Consider the following 20,526-nt stretch of genomic DNA (forward strand, 5'->3'; position numbering starts at 1 on the left):
AACGCTTATGATAGTGTTCATTATGGCTTTATTGGTAATTATAAAAACTGGAAATAGGATACATTTCCATTTAAAGTAGAATAGATAAATTGTAGTATATATTTGTTTCAGATCTTGTATTTGTGTTAAGGGAATATATACATATTTTTCTATATTTGAAACAAATATAGCAAAATGTTAAAATTTTATAAAATTGGGCTGTGGATACATTGATGATGGTCATATTATTCTCTATACTCTCATTTTTGAAATGTTAGGAAAAAGGCACTACTGCTATGGGTAGTTTATTTTCATTCAATAAATGGGTTGAGCATCTTCTATGAGTCAGGCATTATGCTACATGCTAGGAGCCAAAGAGTCCCTGTCTTCAGAAAACTTGGAATCATGTGGGGACTTTCTGAAACAATCTTCTCTGACCCCGTGGCAGTTAATTTGTACCTCTGTTATCATCTTCTGCCTTCTGTTAGGGCTTCAGGCTCATAACATTTTTCTCTCTATAGCAACGCTATCCCATATAACTTTCCACAGCAATTGAAATATTCTGTATATCTGTTGTTCAATATGGTAGCCACTAGCCACCATTTAGCCATTAAATACTTGAAATGTGACTAATTTAACTGAGGAACTGGATTTTTAATTCTAATTAATTTTGATTTAAATAGCCTCATGTCACTAGAAGCTACCGTACTGGACAGTACATCTGCAGAGTATCCATTCTTTGAGGGTAGGGACTGTGTCTTTCTCATTTTTGTAGCCCATGCCTGGAGTCCTAGTTGCATTCTCAGAGAGTACCTAGCAAGATGCTGTATCTCACAGAAGACTTTTTTTTTTCTTTTTTTTTTTTGAGACAGGGTCTCACTCTGTCACCCAGGCTGGAGTACACTGGTGTGATCCCAGCTCACCACAACCTCAAACTCCCAGGCTCAAGCAATCCTTCTGCCTCAGCCTCCTTAGTGGCTGGGACTAGAAGCATGCATCATCACGCCCAGCTAATTAAAAAAAAATTTTTTTTTGCTTTTTAGAGACGCGTTCTCACTATATTGCCCAGGCTGGTCTCGAACTTCTGAGCTTAATGGTCCTGCTGCCTCAGCCTCCCAAAGTGTTGGCATTACAGGCGTGAGCCACTGCACCTGGCTCACAGAAGATATTTGACAAATATCTGTTGAATTCTGGAATTAAATCCTAGTTGGTGTCATTACCTACCATGTACTCCAGGGAAATTCACTTAATCCTTGTTTATTCATTTATCAAACATGTACTGTACACCAGTTCTGTGCTGAGTCAAGGGAATATAAAAATAAATAAAACATAGCCACTTTCCTTGAGGAATTCATGATCTTGTCTGAGTAGTAGTTGTCTTAGAAATAAAACAAGAAGGTTAATCCTGATGATTTCTAAGATATCTTCCAGCCTTAACGTTCTATGAATACATTCATTGAATTGTTCATTTGTGCCTATGATCACTTTGAAAGTGTATGCAAATTGACAATAAATCAATAAAATAAAGGTATTTAAACTTGTCAAGTTTTGGTCTCATTCATTCATTTAACAAATATTTACAGAACACTTGTTATGGATGTTTTGATTGCCTCCTCTTTGGTGAGAGCAATTTTCACTCCAGGATTGTGGGGATAGCTAAACACACAACAGCTCACACTAGACAGTTGAGATTGATAGTAGTTTGTCAGTCACATGAAGTCACAGCCTGGGGGAGGAAGATACCCCATGCCATGCAGGGTCACACAGGGTTGCACTCAGGGTCAGAGTGAAGAGCCAAGTGCCATGGAGGCAGGATTTGGAGTATCAAGAGGGTGAGGTGGCCTAGTTCCTGTGGGAGGATGTGATTGACTTGTTTGAATAATTCCCTAAGCAGGGAGAGAACCCACTAGTCTGGGATAAACAGGAACTCTGGTTGATTTGATGAGGAGGGCTATTTGGCTAGGGGACCTTATTCATGGGAGCGGAACAGGAGAGAAGAAACTTGCAGTTAGGCCATTTGATACCCTCCTGATTTTACCATATATGTCAAAGCAACATGTAAAATTGAGGCTTAATAGGCAACACATAAAATTGAGCCTTAATTTTAGATTTTCCATCACAATGGGTCAGACATTATGCCAGGCACCCTCATGGGCAAGACAAGAGCAAGTGGATCCTGCCCTCATGGGTCTTACAGTTAAGTTTTAGGGCCATATTGGTGGAATCAGTGGATTATACTGTAGTTTACAACAGGAACTTTTGTTCCCACCTCTCTAACTCTGCCATGGGTCCCAGGGCCCAAGAGCATGGAGAATGGATGATGGCGTCCTTTGGCCACTAGAGGGCATTTCCTGCTTTCTGCATAGGCTCCTGGGTTCCTTGGTTTTTGCTAAAATTGCCAGTTCAGTGTACTGCTTGATTCTTTACTCTGGTACACATCAGAACCGACTGGGAAAATTTTAAAACAGCTTCACCTCCAGAGACTCCATTCGGTGGGAATAGGGTTGAGCTCAGGCCTCTATGATTTGCCGTTTCCCATGTGATTCTGATGGATAAGCAGAGCTGAACAGTGAAACCTTTCAGTAAGATAAACTACATTCCGATTTACAGGGATTCTCATTTTAGCGTAAGAAATAAAATGAGGATTCCTCACATGTTTACCTATGCAATTAGTCCATCACGGCATAAACAACCATCCTTTTTTTTCTTACAAAGCATGTCTGAAGGCCAGAACAACTATCCCTTTTGAGTTAAATTTTAAAGTAAAATTTGATCATTCTTGGGTTCAGGATTTTATTTTATTGATTTTTTTCAATTTTCAACTTCTTCTTAATTTTGTCTAGATTATCTGTGCTCCAAATGTAAAATCAAGAATGAGAACACTGGCAGAAGTAAGGAAAGATGAGACCTGTTTTGAAAACAAATTTTAGAGAAACTATGCGAACAGATTATGTTCTTCAGGGGCCTGGCACACGATGACATCTAACACCCATGGCCAATAGCATTCATAATCACCAGTGTGCAGCGCCATACTCTGCCTACTGGTAATTCCCAGCCATCCAGGAAATATGTAAAACACAGGCTAGAAAGTGTTCTTGTGACATGAAGAGGTACTCAGCAGGTGGCTGTAGGGTGCACTGGTCACCTGTTAAGTGCAGGTCTCCTGGAGGACCTGCTTCCCTGCCCCAGCTCAGCCCACACTAGCTCTGTCACCCTGAGACTTATAACCAGGCCAGGTGCAATGGCTTATGCCTATAATCTCAGCACGTTGGGAGGCCGAGGCAAGTGGATCATTTGAGGTCAGGAGTTCAAGACCAGCCTGGCCAACATGGGAAACCCCATCTCTACTAAAAATTACAAAAATTAGCCAGGCGTTGTGGCATGTGCCTGTAGTCCCAGTTACTTGGGAGACGGAGGCAGGAGAATCGCTTGAACCCAGGAGGTGGAGGTTGCAGTGAGCCGAGATCGCGCCACTGCACTCCAGTCTGAGTGACAGAGCAAGACCCCATCTCAAAAGAAAAGAAAAGAAAAGAAAAAGACTTATAGCCATTGAGGCCCTGTCTCCTCAGTAGTACTCTCCTCAAGGTCATTGGGAGGATTAAATTAGATAGTGTACATTAAAGTCATTTATAAATATTTCTAAATGATTTATAAATTATTTCTAAAACCAAAATAGCCCAGACCTCACCAGACTCAGCCTGTGAGTGGCAACAAGTCACATTGACATTCATGCTGAATTATAATGATGGGCTACTTAAGAAGGAAGGCTTGCGGCTGCCCTGAGTCTAAATACAAAAGCCGCCTTGCCTTTGGAAGCAAAGTAGAGGTGGGAAGGCTGGCCCTATCACCATCCCATGCTGTGCTTGTCATCTAGATTCCCAAAGCTGTAAGCTTGGAAACTAGGTGCTTTGGTTTGGGCTCTGGAGAAGCCCCTCTAGCCAGTGTGAACCTGTATAAGTGTTGGGGATGGGGAGGGGGAGCAAAAGAGACGGGACTTTATGCCTTCCCCTTCTATTTTTCTCATCCACCCTCCATCATTTCTCTCCCAGGACAGACACAAAATTCTTCTCCTTCTGCTCAAAAACCAAACTCTCTCAAGCATTCACTTCTGCAAGCAGTTACCTGAAGGAGTCACCATCTACGAACAGCTCCCATCTGAATGGCTTGAGACACAGTAGGGCACCCTGCCACAGAGATTTACAGGGTTATCATGCCCACTTCCTGACTCACTCCTTTCTCATTTGATCCTGAGAAACCGGAAGTAAAAGGCCACAATAATTGGAAATGACCTGACTTCCCATCCCTTTAACACTGAGTCACCGAGTCCTTAGGTGCTCACCTCTGTTAAAGTTTTACCGCGGTGAGTTTTGCTGTTGTTGCTGCTTTGTTTTGAAACGGCTCCCCCAAAACCTTAAGTGAGTTCTTGAGTGATGTATGTATGGTTGCTTGTTTTAAAATCAGTGTTATTATTTGATTATAAATTCTTGTATGAAAGAAGTTGAAAGGAAGACTCCAGGCAAGAGACTCACAGTTATTTAAGGATTATAGACTTATTTTCAAAGCAGTTATGCTAAATTATGGATGATGCACTCCCTGGAAGCCGATGTGAGCCTCTCTAGAAAAGGCGAATGTTTCTCTTTTAGGTAAGTTGACAATTTATGTCTGCCCTCCGGTGACTTTAAAATCACACAAAAGACTCTTCTATTTATTAATTGTCAGGAATCTTTTTAAAGCTCCCAGGGCTAAATTATATGTGTCCCCTTCCAACCAAGATAATTAAATAATAGAATATAGTATATTGGGTCCTGGCGGGGTGGATAGCAGAGCTGCCGACCAAACACGCTGGGACCTCACTTGGCCTGAGAACTACCAGAGAGCACATTTTTTTTCTTTTAAAACCCAGTTTAGGAGGCTCATTTATGAGCCTATGCAAATCAGACATTCCTTGGTGTTTGCTTCTGAATTATTCATTGTATCACTCATCCTACTATCACTCATCCTACTATAGGAAACAGAGCAAGAATTTACCAAATAATAACTTGAATGGAATTGTGTGTCCCAATGCCCAAGACATCCCACAAAATTTGAAGTTTTCTCCAGGGGCATGGGTGTGTCAGGGTGTGAACTTATAAATGACTCTTGAACTAAACATGTAATTAGAAATTCCATATCAGATATGCCTACTTCAGATGGCGCAACCAAAAAGAATCATCATAACCTTTATATTAAAACGATAACAAATAATCTATTATGAATCTTGCTTCCCTTTTTCATAATTGCCCACCGTTTACAAAATACATGTCTAGGCAAATCGAGCTGCTCAACAGAGTATTAAAAAGTATAGGCTTTACTTGTTTTATAAAGCCAAGCCATAACTGTAACAGCTAGTAATAACAGCTGCCATTTTATAGAACACTGGCTTACTACTCACAGGGCACCATTCTGGGTGTTTTATACTCACCATCTCATTTAACCTCCTGCCAACCCTTGAAGCAGGTCCTGTTATTTTGTCTGTTTTACAGATGGGGAAACCAAGGCTCAGAAAGGTCAAGCAGCCTGCTCAGGTCGGCCAATAGTAAAGTCTGGATAGGGCACTTACAGAGTTGCATAAGTCACTCACTGCTCCAAAGGCACTGGCAGCCAAACGAACAAATAGAGGCCAAAATCCAGCCTGTGTTTCACTTGCCCAGCCACATGCCGGCAGGGCTGCACCCACCAGGGGGACACCTTCCTCTAACATGAACAAAGGCACTAAATGGGCTAGCAGCAGCCCTGGGGATAGAACCCAGCATCAAAGCCACTGAGCTGATTCCACAGCCCCTGTGCTTCACACTAGACTGACTACCTTGCCAAGTACATTTTCCTACCTCAGAGGGGCCCATAAAGGTCACACGCTATTCCATTATTTTCTACTGGCTGGGCTTGGGGATGGGCATAGGCAGGAGGATATGTTTATCCCCGGAAGGAAGGGATAGATGTCCTGTAACTTTGGAGTAGCCGGTTTTCTGGTTTGTTGTGAAGGGTAGTGACTGGGAGCAGCAGCAAAGCATTGTCCCAGAAACTACCGGTGACCTGACCCCTGGAAGGTTTTTCTGGCCTGCTTTATGGAGCTCACCCAACTGTGAGAGTCAAAGTGGTGCTGATGAGTGGCTGCAAAGGTGCTCATGAGAGAAAACACTCCAACACAATAAGCCAACAGGCAGGAATCCTCATGTTGACTCCACCACTCACTGCCATTTGACCTCTGACTGGTCACTTAGCCTCCGTGACTTCTACTTTTCCATCTGAAAATGCAGACAATGATAACAGACGGCCCTAAAGTCTTCAAGGGAACAGTGCTCAGAAGTAACCCTAGGAAACATTTTGAAGCAGGCAACATTTATCTTTGGTACTTATGTCACCTGTCCACCTCTTTCTGCTTCATTTCTTCCCACCCTACCCCCAGCATTCCCCTCTTCCCTAATCTTTCTATGCGGAGAGAGGAGTCAACCGATGAAACCAATCAGCAATATAGATGTTAGGGATTAAAAATATTCACTTTCCCAAAATTATCTTTAACCCAAAGAGAAGGTAAGGAAGGCTTTGCCCAAAGATCCAATTGCAGTTGGGTGAATTTTTGTGGCAGATGAGGGTTTTGGTTATTTCCGGAGCCTGTAAATTGCATAAAGTAAGCAACGAAGGATTGGGCTGCCCTGGGACAACTTTGTAAAGTGGTTTTTTTAAAAAAGAAAATCACATATATATATATATATACACATCAGGTTGGTAGAATATTGCATAATTATTATAAATGGTCATTTACAAAGACTATGAGGCAACAGCAGGGACAACTCCCAAGCACAATGCCCAGAGTGCATGCCCTGAGCACCACTCTCAGGTGTAATGTGACACGATTTAAAGAAGCAGGAGCCCAAAACATGTGTCAGCTATGAGACACAGCTACATAAAAATTACATGCATAAATAAACAGAGAGAGCCTGGAACATACTATAGAAGAGTGAAAACAAATTATTGGTTGAAGTGATGGAACAGTGAGTGATTTTTAAATTTTTAGTCAATGTTACAACAGTGTAAAATACATTTAGAAATGCTAAAAAAGAAAAAAATCATTAAAAATTTATAGAAAATTGATAGCGTAAGTAAATGAATTCCCTATTGTCATAATTTCAGAATGGTAATACATATATATATTTTAACTTAGTATAAGATATCTTAGCTGCACATGGTGGTACACACCTGTAGTTTCAGCTGCTGAGGGAGGTTGAAATGGAAGGATCACTTGAGGCCAGGAGTTTGAGGCCAATCTGGACAACATAGCAAGGTTTCTTTCCAAAAAATAAAAAGTAAAAAAAGGAATTTTAAGATTTAATATTTCCATGAAGCTCAATATTGTTTTTGCCAATATAAACATACGATATCATCAGCCAAATACTTGAGAGTCTTTATATTAAAATGTTATGTTTATCTAAGAAAAATTTGTCAAGGTTCTTCTAAAAAGGGAAAGTAGTCAAAAATATATGACAACATTGTGGTGATTCTGAGGACAGAGACTAGCATGAGGCACCTTTATACCTCAGAACAAATCAGAGGTATGTGCTTTGTAAACGTTCACCAAATAGATGAGTGAGTCATTTTCCAGAAGTGTCCAGATGAATCTAAAATCTCCTTCCACCTAATCACCACCTTTGCAGGGGTTTCTGAATGAATACCCACAGACACCTGTTAGGTAGAGAGCTAAGGACCATGTCATTCCCATCTCCCAAATAACAGATACTATGTTTCCTGTTAATGTGACTTCTGTTCTTATCCAAATGAAAAATTAAAACAAATTTCATACACTGCAACTAGCTTTGCACTCCATCAGCTTTAAAGATTTTTTGCATGCATACCTTAGAGTCTGTGACCTTCTTAAGCTACCCTCCTGTTCTTCACCCTTAAAAAGCAAATCTGTTGAATCACAGACTGCCAAAGCTAGAAGGAACTTTACCAGTCATTTGGCTTATTTTACAGATGAGCAAAATGGAAGCTCAGAAGGTCCTGCTCTAAGATCTGCCCGTCCATGACATACATTTAAATTAATTAAATTAATGGACTCTTCCACTCCAACTACAAGGGTAATTTATGCTTGCTATATGAAATATTAAAATATAAAAATTATTCATAATTCTACCACCCAGAGATAACCACCATTAACATGTATGTGTCTTTCTGGGCCCTTAGTCACTGCTGCGGATGGACAGGAGCGTGGAATAACAAGTGTGTAGGGGGCTGGGGGACATGACCAGAGCTGAGCTCTGGTCAAGGCAGGATTCTTGCACCACATGTTTCTGCTCCTTTGGCTTCCCTCCTGGGACAGCCTTGGCACGTGAAACCCAGGGTAGTCTATGAGAGGGACTTACATCATGTCCACACCAGCCATATCCATCTTGGGTATACCTGTCTTCAGAACTACGAGGAAAGAAATTTTTGTTGTTTATGCTACCCACTGTATGGTATTCTATTATGGCCACCCAAGCTGACAAATGGATTTTGGTACCACAAAGAGGGGTGCTGCTATAACAAATACCTAAACACATAAAGTGGCTTTGTAGCTGGGTAATGGGTAGAAGCTGCAAGTCTGAGATGAGGACACCCACGTGATTGAGTCCTGGTGAGGGCTCTCTTCCGGGCCTGCGGTTGGCCGCCTTCTCACTGGGCTCTCACATGGCCTTTGCTTGGAGGGAGATCTCTCTCTTTTCCTCTCCTTATAAAGGCACTAATCCATCAGAAGGACCCCACTGTCATGATCTCATCTAAACTTAAGTACTTCCTAAAGACCCTATCTCCAAATACCATTGTATTGGCAGTTATGTTTTAACACATGAATTGTGGGGGTACACGAACATCAGTCCATAGCCCTAGGGGAGAATGCTTGAATTGTGAGAGTACCAAGTTGGGGACAGCTGGGAGAGTAGCAATATTTGGTAGGCACCAATTTCTTCTTTCCCTTTCCTGTCCACTCCACTACATCTAATAAATAGCTTTATTTTCTTTTCATTGTAAAAAGTTCCTCTGTCTATAAGATAAAATGCATGGATCGAGGAGGTTTAGTTATCCTTCGATTCTTCTACCCTATCATTGAGGTTTTCTGCAATATTTATTTGCCAATGAATTGTGAACATTTTCCTACATTAATAAACCTTCTTCTATAGTTGATTTTTTAGCCTCTTCATAAGAGTCTACAACATGCATGACTCATACTTTATTTAATTAGGATTATTTTTGGAAATCTAGATTTTTCCAATTTTTTACTATTAAAAACAAAACTGTAATGAATATCCTTGAATAGTAAACTATTTGTGCACATCTGCTGGGTTTTTTTTAGGATAAATACTTAGAATTGCTGGATGAAAGAGTATAAATATTTTAAAGGCATTTGATACACAAGGCCTAATTTGCTCCAGAAAGTTGTTTTAATGCTCAATTCTACCTATCTGAGTTGGGCCCTGTTTTATGTTGGCCAAAATTTGGAAATCATTCCCTTCTGCCATCTAGGCCTCCCTTTGATTACTTAAATCACAAGAAAGTAGAAAACTTAGGTCCCAGGAGACACAAGTTTCAGACAAGAAGAGACAGAACCCAGTCAAAGGGTTTTCCTTGTCCCTTTATTTCCTACCTAAGACAGAGCTAAGGAACATTCAGACATCCCCTCTGCTCTCTGCCAAAGTGACATAGCATTGAACATCTGAGAAGTCCAGGATTTCTGAACTGACTCAGCTCAGTTTGGACAAAAAGAAGGATAAAAAGGGTTTTGTTCACAAATCACAGCCAAGTCAGTGGGGTGACAGTTTCTGGGCCCTTTGGTTTCCTCACCTGGGTCAGAAATGGTAGATCAAGGCAGCCTCTAGTCACAGTCCTTTTCCTCTTTTATTGCAGCCTCAATACCAATTGTCCTTCCTCATTTGAGACACTGTTGCTTATGAAAACATTAAACAACATTGTTGCAAGCAAACTTTTTGGTTGAGAAGGAACTTCTCAGAAGAATTCTGCAAACATTGCATGTTCCTTTTTTTTTATTCTCTTTGTTCCAAATATTTAAATATTTTGTCTGCCTTCAGGGAAAAGGATTCACCCATCCTAGTAGAAACTGCTTACTTCTACCTTCTGAAAACAGGAAATAATAAGGACTAGCACATATACAGTACCTACCATGTGCTAGCAGTGTAGTAAACACTTTATGCCAATTTATTCACTTTATCTTTGTAATAGCCTGCTCTTGTAGTTTTATTATTGACATTTTTATCTCTATTATTTATTTGAAGAAATAGAGGCACAGGAAGATAAATAATTTACAACTAGTACATGGCAAAGCTGAAAGCACAGCCTGGCTTACGGATCAAGTTCAACAGCATTACACCCTTGGGCTCCTGCCTCCCTCTGTGATCCTGGCTGAGATCTTGCCTCATAGGCCCTTTATTTTTCATTCACAGCAAAACAGACAGACATCACTGCAAACAGTCACTTTCAGTTATTGTAGTGTCTCCTGGAATATCTTCCTACCTCTATCCATATCTTTCCTTCCTAATCCCTATTCCCTTTTCTTCTTCGTCCAATTTTATCTATTTAAGACCATTTCTCTTCTGTCCATGTCTGGCTGTGGTTTTTGGTTCTCTCACCTGTGCTTAAAACCTATGAAATCAGTGTGACTCAGAGTGGTTCAGTCCCTTTCCCTGCCTCTCAGCCCAGTTTTCAGACTGACAATGGTTACTCTGTATTTTAATTGCAGTAACATTTAATTATAACTGTGACAGCAGCAGGTATGACATGCAGAAGATAATACATAGAATTGATTTAGTAAATACATGTATACACCCATGAAAGGTATTTCCATTAGTCAAGTAGACAAAAGCAAGACTTTTACTTGGAAGCTTAAGGGCAGCAGGGAACAGAACCATAGCTTCTGTAGTCGGCATGTTTGTATCAAGGTTGTTTATGAGAATTTGTCATATGCTTGCTTGCCCTTCCTCCAAGGCACACAGTATAAGCTCTTTTTTGCAAATGGGACTCTTGAGACTGAAGAGGTAAGGTAAGCTGATTCCAGTGGGTCTGAGGCAAGGCCAGATGTGCACCAGTGCTCCATCCTGCTGGTTCAGACGCTGACCCAGAGGCCTGTGCTCTCTGGTTCCTTTGCTATTGATGTCATACGATATAATAAACCAGAAAATCTAGGCCTGAAGATTAACATCTTCCTCTTTGGAAAGAAATCTTCCTCTTTGCCAATGACAATGCCAAGATATGAGTTATAAATTCCTATAAGAGAGAAACATCAGCTGGCTTAAAAGGAAAAATCACCCACCCCACCTACATTTATCAGTGATAGCTGATAGGATTATCACATACTGAAGAAATGAAAAGACAGGTCTCACCCACATGCTATGCGGTGACTCTTTGTAATCTTTTAAATGTGCTGGTGGTTTCACACAAGGTATCCAATCTGCCCCTAATGCCCTTCAGTTTGTATTTCATTTTCTTTTCTTATAAAACACTCTCTCTCTTTTTTCTCTCCACACCCCCAATACTCTATATATACATATACATGTACATATATTGTACACATGTATGCACATACACACATGCATAGATGAATTCATGCTGTTTAAGCTATATTTTTACCATTTTTTCTTGAATCACTCTTTCTTCTTTCTTCCCCTTCTTCTCACATGAGCCACTCTCCAAAGGAAACCATGTTGTTTACATGACTGTTTCTTCCATAGTTTTACCGATGCTCATCTAATCCTATTTAAATAAATACGTAAACACACAAACACACAAATGCATTTTCATACATACATTTTATACAGGTGCATGCCAATTTTTTTTTTTCCAAAATGAGATCATATTATATGTACTTTTTTTTTTTTTTTTTTAAGACTGAGTGTTGCCCTGTCTGTCATCCAAGCTGGAGTGTAGTGGTGCAATCTTAGCTCACTGCAACTTCCACCTCCCAGATTCAAGTGATTCTCCTGCCTCAGCCTCCCGAGTAGCTGGGACTACAGGTGCTTGCCACCATGCCCAGCTAATTTTTATATTTTTAGTAGAGATGAGGTTTCACCACGTTGACCAGGCTGGTCTCGAACTCCTGACCTCAAGCAATCTGCCCGCCTGGGCCTCCCAAAATATTGGGATTGCAGCATGAGCCACCGCGCCCAGACTGTATGTACTTTTACTAGCCAGTTTAAAATAAATCTTTATATAAAATGATGTTGATACTAATTTTTCAGCATTATTTGAATTAAAATATTTTTTCTAGGTAAGTAAATTCTGGTATCAACAATATTGTACCTTGTACCTGTTCTGTCCAAAACTTCTTGTATGATATGAGGTTTTTGGGGTTTTGTGAGTTTTGTTCGTTTGTTTTGCTTTGTTTTGAGGGAGGGTCTCCCTCTGTCACTCAGGCTGGAGTGCAGTGGCGCAATCTCAGCTCACTGCAACCTCCACCTTCTGGGCTCAAGTCATCCTCCCATCTCAGCCTCCTGAGTAGCTGGGACTGCAGGCACACGCCACTATGCCTGGCTAATTTTTTTTTTTTTTTAAATTATACTTTAAGTTCTAGGGTACATGTGCATAACGTGCAGGTTTTTTACATATGTATACTTGTGCCATGTTGGTGTGCTGCACCCATCAACTCGTCAGCACCCATCAATTCGTCATTTATATCAGGTATAACTCCCAATGCAATCTCTCCCCCCTCCCCCCTCCCCCCTCCACATGATAGGCCCCGATGTGTGATGCTCCTCTTCCCGAGTCCAAGTGATCTCATTGTTCAGTTCCCACCTATGAGTGAGAACATGTGGTGTTTGGTTTTCTGCTCTTGTGATAGTTTGCTAAGAATGATGGTTTCCAGCTGCATCCATGTCCCTACAAAGGACGCAAACTCATCCTTTTTTATGGCTGCATAATATTCCATGGTGTATATGTGCCACATTTTCTTAATCCAGTCTGTCACAGATGGACATTTGGGTTGATTCCAAGTCTTTGCTATTGTGAATAGTGCCGCAATAAACAAACATGTGCGTGTGTCTTTATAGCAGCATGATTTATAATCCTTTGGGTGTATACCCAGTAGTGGGATGGCTGGATCATATGGTACATCTAGTTCTAGATCCTTGAGGAATTGCCATACTCTTTTCCATAATGGTTGAACTAGTTTACAATCCCACCAACAGTGTAAAAGTGTTCCTATTTCTCCACATCCTCTCCAGCACCTGTTGTTTCCTGACTTTTTAATGATTGCCATTCTAACTGGTGTGAGATGGTATCTCATTGTGGTTTTGATTTGCATTTCTCTGATGGCGAGTGATGATGAGCATTTTTTCATGTGTCTGTTGGCTGTATGAATGTCTTCTTTTGAGAAATGTCTGTTCATATCCTTTGCCCACTTTTTGATGGGGTTGTTTGTTTTTTTCTTGTAAATTTGTTTGAGTTCTTTGTAGATTCTGGATATTAGCCCTTTGTCAGATGAGTAGATTGCAAAAATTTTCTCCCATTCTGTAGGTTGCCTGTTCACTCTGAAGTTAGTTTCTTTTGCTGTGCAGAAGCTCTTTAGTTTAATTAGATCCCATTTGTCAATTTTGGCTTTTGCTGCCGTTGCTTTTGGTGCTTTAGACATGAAGTCCTTGCCCATGCCTATGTCTTGAATGGTACTACCTAGGTTTTCTTCTAGGGTTTTTATGGTATTAGGTCTGACATTTAAGTCTCTAATCCATCTTGAATTAATTTTCGTATTAGGAGTAAGGAAAGGATCCAGTTTCAGCTTTCTACTTATGGCTAGTCAATTTTCCCAGCACCATTTATTAAATAGGGAATCCTTTCCCCATTTCTTGTTTCTCTCAGGTTTGTCAAAGATCAGATGGCTGTAGATGTGTGGTATTCTTTCTGAAGACTCCGTTCTGTTCCATTGGTCTATATCTCTGTTTTGGTACCAGTACCATGCTGTTTTGGTTACTGTAGCCTTGTAGTATAGTTTGAAGTCAGGTAGCGTGATGCCTCCAGCTTTGTTCTTTTGACTTAGGATTGTCTTGGCAATGCGGGCTCTTTTTTGGTTCCATATGAACTTTAAAGCAGTTTTTTCCAATTCTGTGAAGAAACTCATTGGTAGCTTGATGGGGATGGCATTGAATCTATAAATAACCTTGGGCAGTGTGGCCATTTTCACAATATTGATTCTTCCTATCCATGAGCATGGTATGTTTTTCCATTTGTTTGTGTCCTCTTTGATTTCACTGAGCAGTGGTTTGTAGTTCTCCTTGAAGAGGTCCTTCACATCCCTTGTAAGTTGGATTCCTAGGTATTTTATTCTCTTTGAAGCAATTGTGAATGGAAGTTCATTCATGATTTGGCTCTCTGTTTGTCTGTTACTGGTGTATAAGAATGCTTGTGATTTTTGCACATTAATTTTGTATCCTGAGACTTTGCTGAAGTTCCTTATCAGCTTAAGGAGATTTTGGGCTGAGACAATGGAGTTTTCTAAATATACAATCATGTCATCTGCAAACAGGGACAATTTGACTTCTTCTTTTCCTAACTGGATACCCTTGATTTCTTTCTCTTGCCTGATTGCCCTAGCCAGAACTTCCAACACTATGTTGAATAGGAGTGGTGAGAGAGGGCATCCCTGTCTTGTGCCAGTTTTCAAAGGGAATTTTTCCAGTTTTTGCCCATTCAGTATGATATTAGCTGTGGGTTTGTCATAAATAGCTCTTATTATTTTGAGGTACATTCCATCAATACCAAATTTGTTGAGTGTTTTTAGCATGAAGGGCTGTTGAATTTTGTCAAAAGCCTTTTCTGCATCTATTGAGATAATCATGTGTTCTTGTCTTTGGTTCTGTTTATATGCTGGATTACGTTTATTGATTTGCGAATGTTGAACCAGCCTTGCATCCCAAGGATGAAGCCCACTTGATCATGGTGGATAAGCTTTTTGATGTGCTGCTGGATCCGGTTTGCCAGTATTTTATTGAGGATTTTTGCATCGATGTTCATCAGGGATATTGGTCTAAAATTCTCTTTTTTTGTTGTGTCTCTGCCAGGCTTTGGTATCAGGGTGATGTTGGCCTCATAAAATGAGTTAGGGAGGATTCCCTCTTTTTCTATTGATTGGAATAGTTTCAGAAGGAATGGTACCAGCTCCTCCTTGTACCTCTGGTAGAATTCAGCTGTGAATCCATCTGGTCCTGGACTTTTTTTGGTTGGTAGGCTATTAATTATTGCTTCAATTTCAGAGCCTGCTATTGGTCTATTCAGGGATTCAACTTCTTCCTGGTTTAGTCTTGTAAGAGTGTAAGTGTCCAGGAAATTATCCATTTCTTCTAGATTTTCTAGTTGATTTGCGTAGAAGTGTCTATCGTATTCTCTGATGGTAGTTTGTATTTCTGTGGGGTCAGTGGTGATATCCCCTTTATCATTTTTTATTGTGTCTATTTGATTCTTCTCTCTTTTATTCTTTATTAGTCTTGCTAGCGGTCTGTCAATTTTGTTGATTTTTTTCAAAAAACCAACTCCTGGATTCATTGATTTTTTGGAGGGTTTTTTGTGTCTCTATCTCCTTCAGTTCTGCTCTGATCTTAGTTATTTCTTGCCTTCTGCTAGCTTTTGAATGTGTTTGCTCTTGCTTCTCCAGTTCTTTTAATTGTGATGTTAGAGCATCAATTTTAGATCTTTCCAGCTTTCTCTTGTGGGAATTTAGTGCTATAAATTTCCCTCTACACACTGCTTTAAATGTGTCCCAGAGATTCTGGTATGTTGTATCTTTGTTCTCATTGATTTCAAAGAACATCTTTATTTCTGCCTTCATTTCGTTATGTACCCAGTAGTCATTCAGGAGCAGGTTGTTCAGTTTCCATGTAGTTGAGCGGTTTTGATTGAGTTTCTTAGTCCTGAGTTCTAGTCTGATTGCACTGTGGTCTGAGAGACAGTTTGTTATAATTTCTGTTCTTCTACTTTTGCTAAGGAGTGCTTTATTTCCAATTATGTGGTCAATTTTGGAAGAAGTGTGATGTGGTGCTGAGAAGAATGTATATTCTGTTGATTTGGGGTGGAGAGTTCTATAGATGTCTATGAGGTCCGCTTGGTGCAGAGATGAGTTCAATTCCTGGATATCCTTGTTAACTTTCTGTCTCGTTGATCTGTCTAATGTTGACAGTGGAGTGTTGAAGTCTCCCATTATTATTGTATGGGAGTCTAAGTCTCTTTGTAAGTCTCTAAGGACTTGCTTTATGAATCTGGGTGCTCCAGCATTGGGTGCATATGTATTGAGGATAGTTAGCTCTTCTTGTTGAATTGATCCCTTTACCATTATGTAATGGCCTTCTTTGTCTCTTTTGATCTTTGATGGTTTAAAGTCTATTTTATCAGAGACTAGGATTGCAAACCCTGCTTTTTTTGTTCTCCATTTGCTTGGTAGATCTTCCTCCATCCTTTTATTTTGAGCCTATGTATGTCTCTGCATGTGAGATGGGTCTCCTGAATACAGCAGACTGATGGGTCTTGACTCTTTATCCAGTTTGCCAGTCTGTGTCTTTTAATTGGAGCATTTAGTCCATTTACATTTAAGGTTAATATTGTTATGTGTGAACTTGATCCCGCCATTATGATATTAACTAGTTATTTTGCTCATTAGTTGATGCAGTTTCTTCCTAGCCTCGATGGTCTTTACATTTTGGCATGTTTTTGCAATGGCTGGTACCGGTTGTTCCTTTCCATGTTTAGGGCTTCCTTCAGGGTCTCTTGTAAGGCAGGCCTGGTAGTGACAAAATCTCAAAGCATTTGCTCATCTGTAAAGGATTTTATTTCTCCTTCACTGATGAAACTTAGTTTGGCTGGATATGAAATTCTGGGTTTAAAATTCTTTTCTTTAAGAACGTTGAATATTGGCCCCCACTCTCTTCTGGCTTGGAGAGTTTCTGCCGAGAGATCTGCTGTTAGTCTGATGGGCTTCCCTTTGTGGGTAACCCGACCTTTCTCTCTGGCTGCCCTTAAGATTTTTTCCTTCATTTCAACTTTGGTGAATCTGGCAATTATGTGTCTTGGAGTTGCTCTTCTGGAGGAGTATCTTTGTGGTGTTCTCTGTATTTCCTGAATTTGAATGTTGGCCTGCCCTACTAGGTTGGGGAAGTTCTCCTGGATGATATCCTGAAGAGTGTTTTCCAACTTGGTTCCATCTTCCCCCTCACTTTCAGGCACCCCAATCAGACATAGATTTGGGCTTTTTACATAATCCCATACTTCTTGCAGGCTTTGTTCATTTCTTTTTCTTCTTTTCTCTTTTGATTTCTCTTCTCGCTTCATTTCATTCATTTGATCCTCAATCGCTGATACTCTTTCTTCCAGTTGATCGAGTTGGTTACTGAAGCTGTGGATTTGTCACGTATTTCTCGTGTCATGGTTTTGATCTCTGTCATTTCGTTTATGACCTTCTCTGCATTGATTATTCTAGCTATCAATTCTTCCACTCTTTTTTCAAGATTTTTAGTTTCTTTGGGCTGGGTACGTAATTCCTCCTTTAGCTCTGAGAAGTTTGATGGACGGAAGCCTTCTTCTCTCATCTCGTCAAAGTCATTCTCTCACCAGCTTTGATCCATTGCTGGCAATGAGCTGCGCTCCTTTGCAGGGGGAGATGCGCTCTTATTTTTTGAGTTTCCAGCTTTTCTGCCCTGCTTCTTCCCCATCTTTGTGGTTTTATCTGCCTCTGATCTTTGATGATGGTGACGTACTGATGGGGTTTTGGTATAGGTGTTCTTCCTGTTTGATAGTTTTCCTTCTAATAGTCAGGACCCTCAGCTGTAGGTCTGTTGGAGATTGCTTGAGTTCCACTCCAGACCCTGTTTGCCTGGGTATCAGCAGCAGAGGTTGCGGAAGATAGAATATTGCTGAACAGCGAGTGTACCTGTCTGATTCTTACTTTGGAAGCTTCCTCTCAGGGGTGTACTCCACCCTGTGAGGTGTGGGGTGTCAGACTGCCCCTAGTGGGGAATGTCTCCCAGTTAGGCTACTCAGGGGTCAGGGACCCGCTTGAGCAGGCAGTCTGTCCGTTCTCAGATCTCACCCTCCATGTTGGGAGATCCACTGCTCTCTTCAAAGCTGTCAGACAGAGTCGTTTGCGTCTGCAGAGGTTTCTGCTGCTTTTGTTGTTGTTGTTGTTTAGCTGTGCCCTGTCCCCAGAGGTGGAGTCTACAGAGACAGGCAGGTTTCCTTGGGCTGCTGTGAACTCCACCCAGTTCGAGCTTCCCAGCGGCTTTGTTTACCTACTTAAGCCTCAGCAATGGCAGGCGCCCCTCCCCCAGCCTCGCTGCTGCCTTGAGGTTAGATGGCAGACTGCTGTGCTAGCAATGAGGGAGGCTCTGTGGCTGTGGGACCCTCCCGACCAGGTGTGGGTGTAATCTCCTGGTGTACTGTTTGCTTAAAGCGCAGAATTGGGGTGGGAGTTACCCGATTTTCCAGGTGTTGTGTGTCTCAGTTCCCCTGGCTAGGAAAAGGGATTCCCTTCCCCCTTGCGCTTCCCAGGTGAGGCGATGCCTCGCCCTGCTTCAGCTCTCGCTGGTCGGGCTGCAGCAGCTGACCAGCACCGATTGTCTGGCACTCCCTAGTGAGATGACCCCAGTACCTCAGTTGAAAATGCACAAATCACTGGTCTTCTGTGTCACTCACGCTGCCTGGCTAATTTTTAAGCTTTTTGTAGACACAGGGTCTTGCTATGTTGCCCAGGCTGGTCTGGAATTCCTGGACTCAAGTGATCTTCCCACCTTGGCCTCCCAAAGCTGGGGTTACAGGTGTGAGCCACTGTGCCTGGCGTGATATGAGTTTTTAATATTATATAAACACATGTCTTTATTTATTTATTTATTTATTCATTTATTTATTTATTGAGACCGGGTTTCACTCATGTCACCCAGGCTGGAGTGCAGTGGCATACTCTTGGCTCACTACAACCTCTGCTTCAAGGGCTCAAGCAATCCTCCTTCCTCAGCCTCCCAAGTAACTGAAATAGGCAGGCATCACCAGCCTGGCTAATTTTTGTAGTTTTAGTAGAGATGGTGTTTCACCATGTTGCCCAGTCTGGTCTCGAACTCCTGACCTCAAGTAATCCATCTGCCTCTGCCTCCGCCTCCCAAAGGGTTGGAATTACAGGTATGAGCCACCGTGCCCGGCCTATCTTCTCTATTATAGCTTCTTGAGTTTCCTCTTTATCTCCTTCTCTCACCTAATCCTTCTGACTAACACTTACTCAACTTCCCAGAATCAACTCAAACTCAGAATTCACCTCTTATGTATCAGATTCCCTGACTCACCCTTCCTTCCATCCCAGGCGGAGTTAATTCTCTTTCTTCTGTACAAACCTCTTTAGCACATTGAATTTTTCTTGTCTGAGTTCATCAGCCCTACTGATTACAAGATTCTGGAAGGCAGACTCAGTATCCTATTCACCTTTACCAAATCCAGCAGCAAACACAATGCTTTAAATGCCACTACTCGATATTTCTGTGACAAATTACATATTTAAATGTTTTAATATAAATTTTAATTTTATACCTAGTGTAAATTATTTAATCAGTGCTTCCAAAAAACAAAGTGAAAGCAAAAGATTAGGTTAGCTTGATATTCCTGAACGAGATGACAAGAATGCATATATGCGATGCTTAATGGATCTTTCAGGGGGGAAAAAGAGCATTTATTCATTTTACTGTAGACTCTGAGTTACTACACAGAGGGAGATAAGTCAAGAACCAGTGCAATATTTGTCCTGTGCCTGACTTGTTTCACTTAACACATTGTCCTCCAGATTTATCCATATTCTCACAAATGACAGGACTTTGTTTTTTATGACCAAACAGTATTCCATCATATGTATATAACACATTTAAAAAATCCATTCATTTGTTGATGAACACTTAGGTTGATTCCTTCTTGGCTATTGTGAATAGTGCTGTAATAAATAGGAGAGTACAGATATCTCTTTGACATACTGATTTCATTTCCTTTGTATATATACCCAGCAGTGGTATTGCTGAATCACGTGGTACTTCTATTTTTAATTCTTGGAAACTCCATACTGTTTTCCATATTGGCCGTACTAATTTACTTTTCCACCAACAGTGTATAAGAATTCCCCTTTCTCCACACATAAGGACAAATACTGCATGATCTCACTCATAGGTGGAATATAAAAAAACGGATCTCATAGAAGTAGAGAGTAGAATGGTGGTTATCAGAGGCTGGGGAGAGTAAGGAGGAGAGGGGGATAGGGACAGGCTGTCAACAGGTACAACGTTACAGGTCCATTGGATGGATAGTGCTGGTGTTCCCGGGTACAGTAGGGTGACTGTAGTCAGCAATAGTGTATTGTATACTTCCAAGTTGCTAGAAGAGAGAATTTTGAATGTTCTTACCACAAAGGAATAAAAAGTGTTTGAGGTGATGGCTATGCTCATTATCCTGATTTGATCATTACACAATGTATAACATATGTATCAAAACATGACATTGTACCCCATAAATGTATACAGGTAT

The sequence above is a fragment of the Rhinopithecus roxellana genome, chromosome 10 (genome assembly GCF_007565055.1).
Source record: "Rhinopithecus roxellana isolate Shanxi Qingling chromosome 10, ASM756505v1, whole genome shotgun sequence".
Taxonomy (NCBI): Eukaryota; Metazoa; Chordata; class Mammalia; order Primates; family Cercopithecidae; genus Rhinopithecus; species Rhinopithecus roxellana.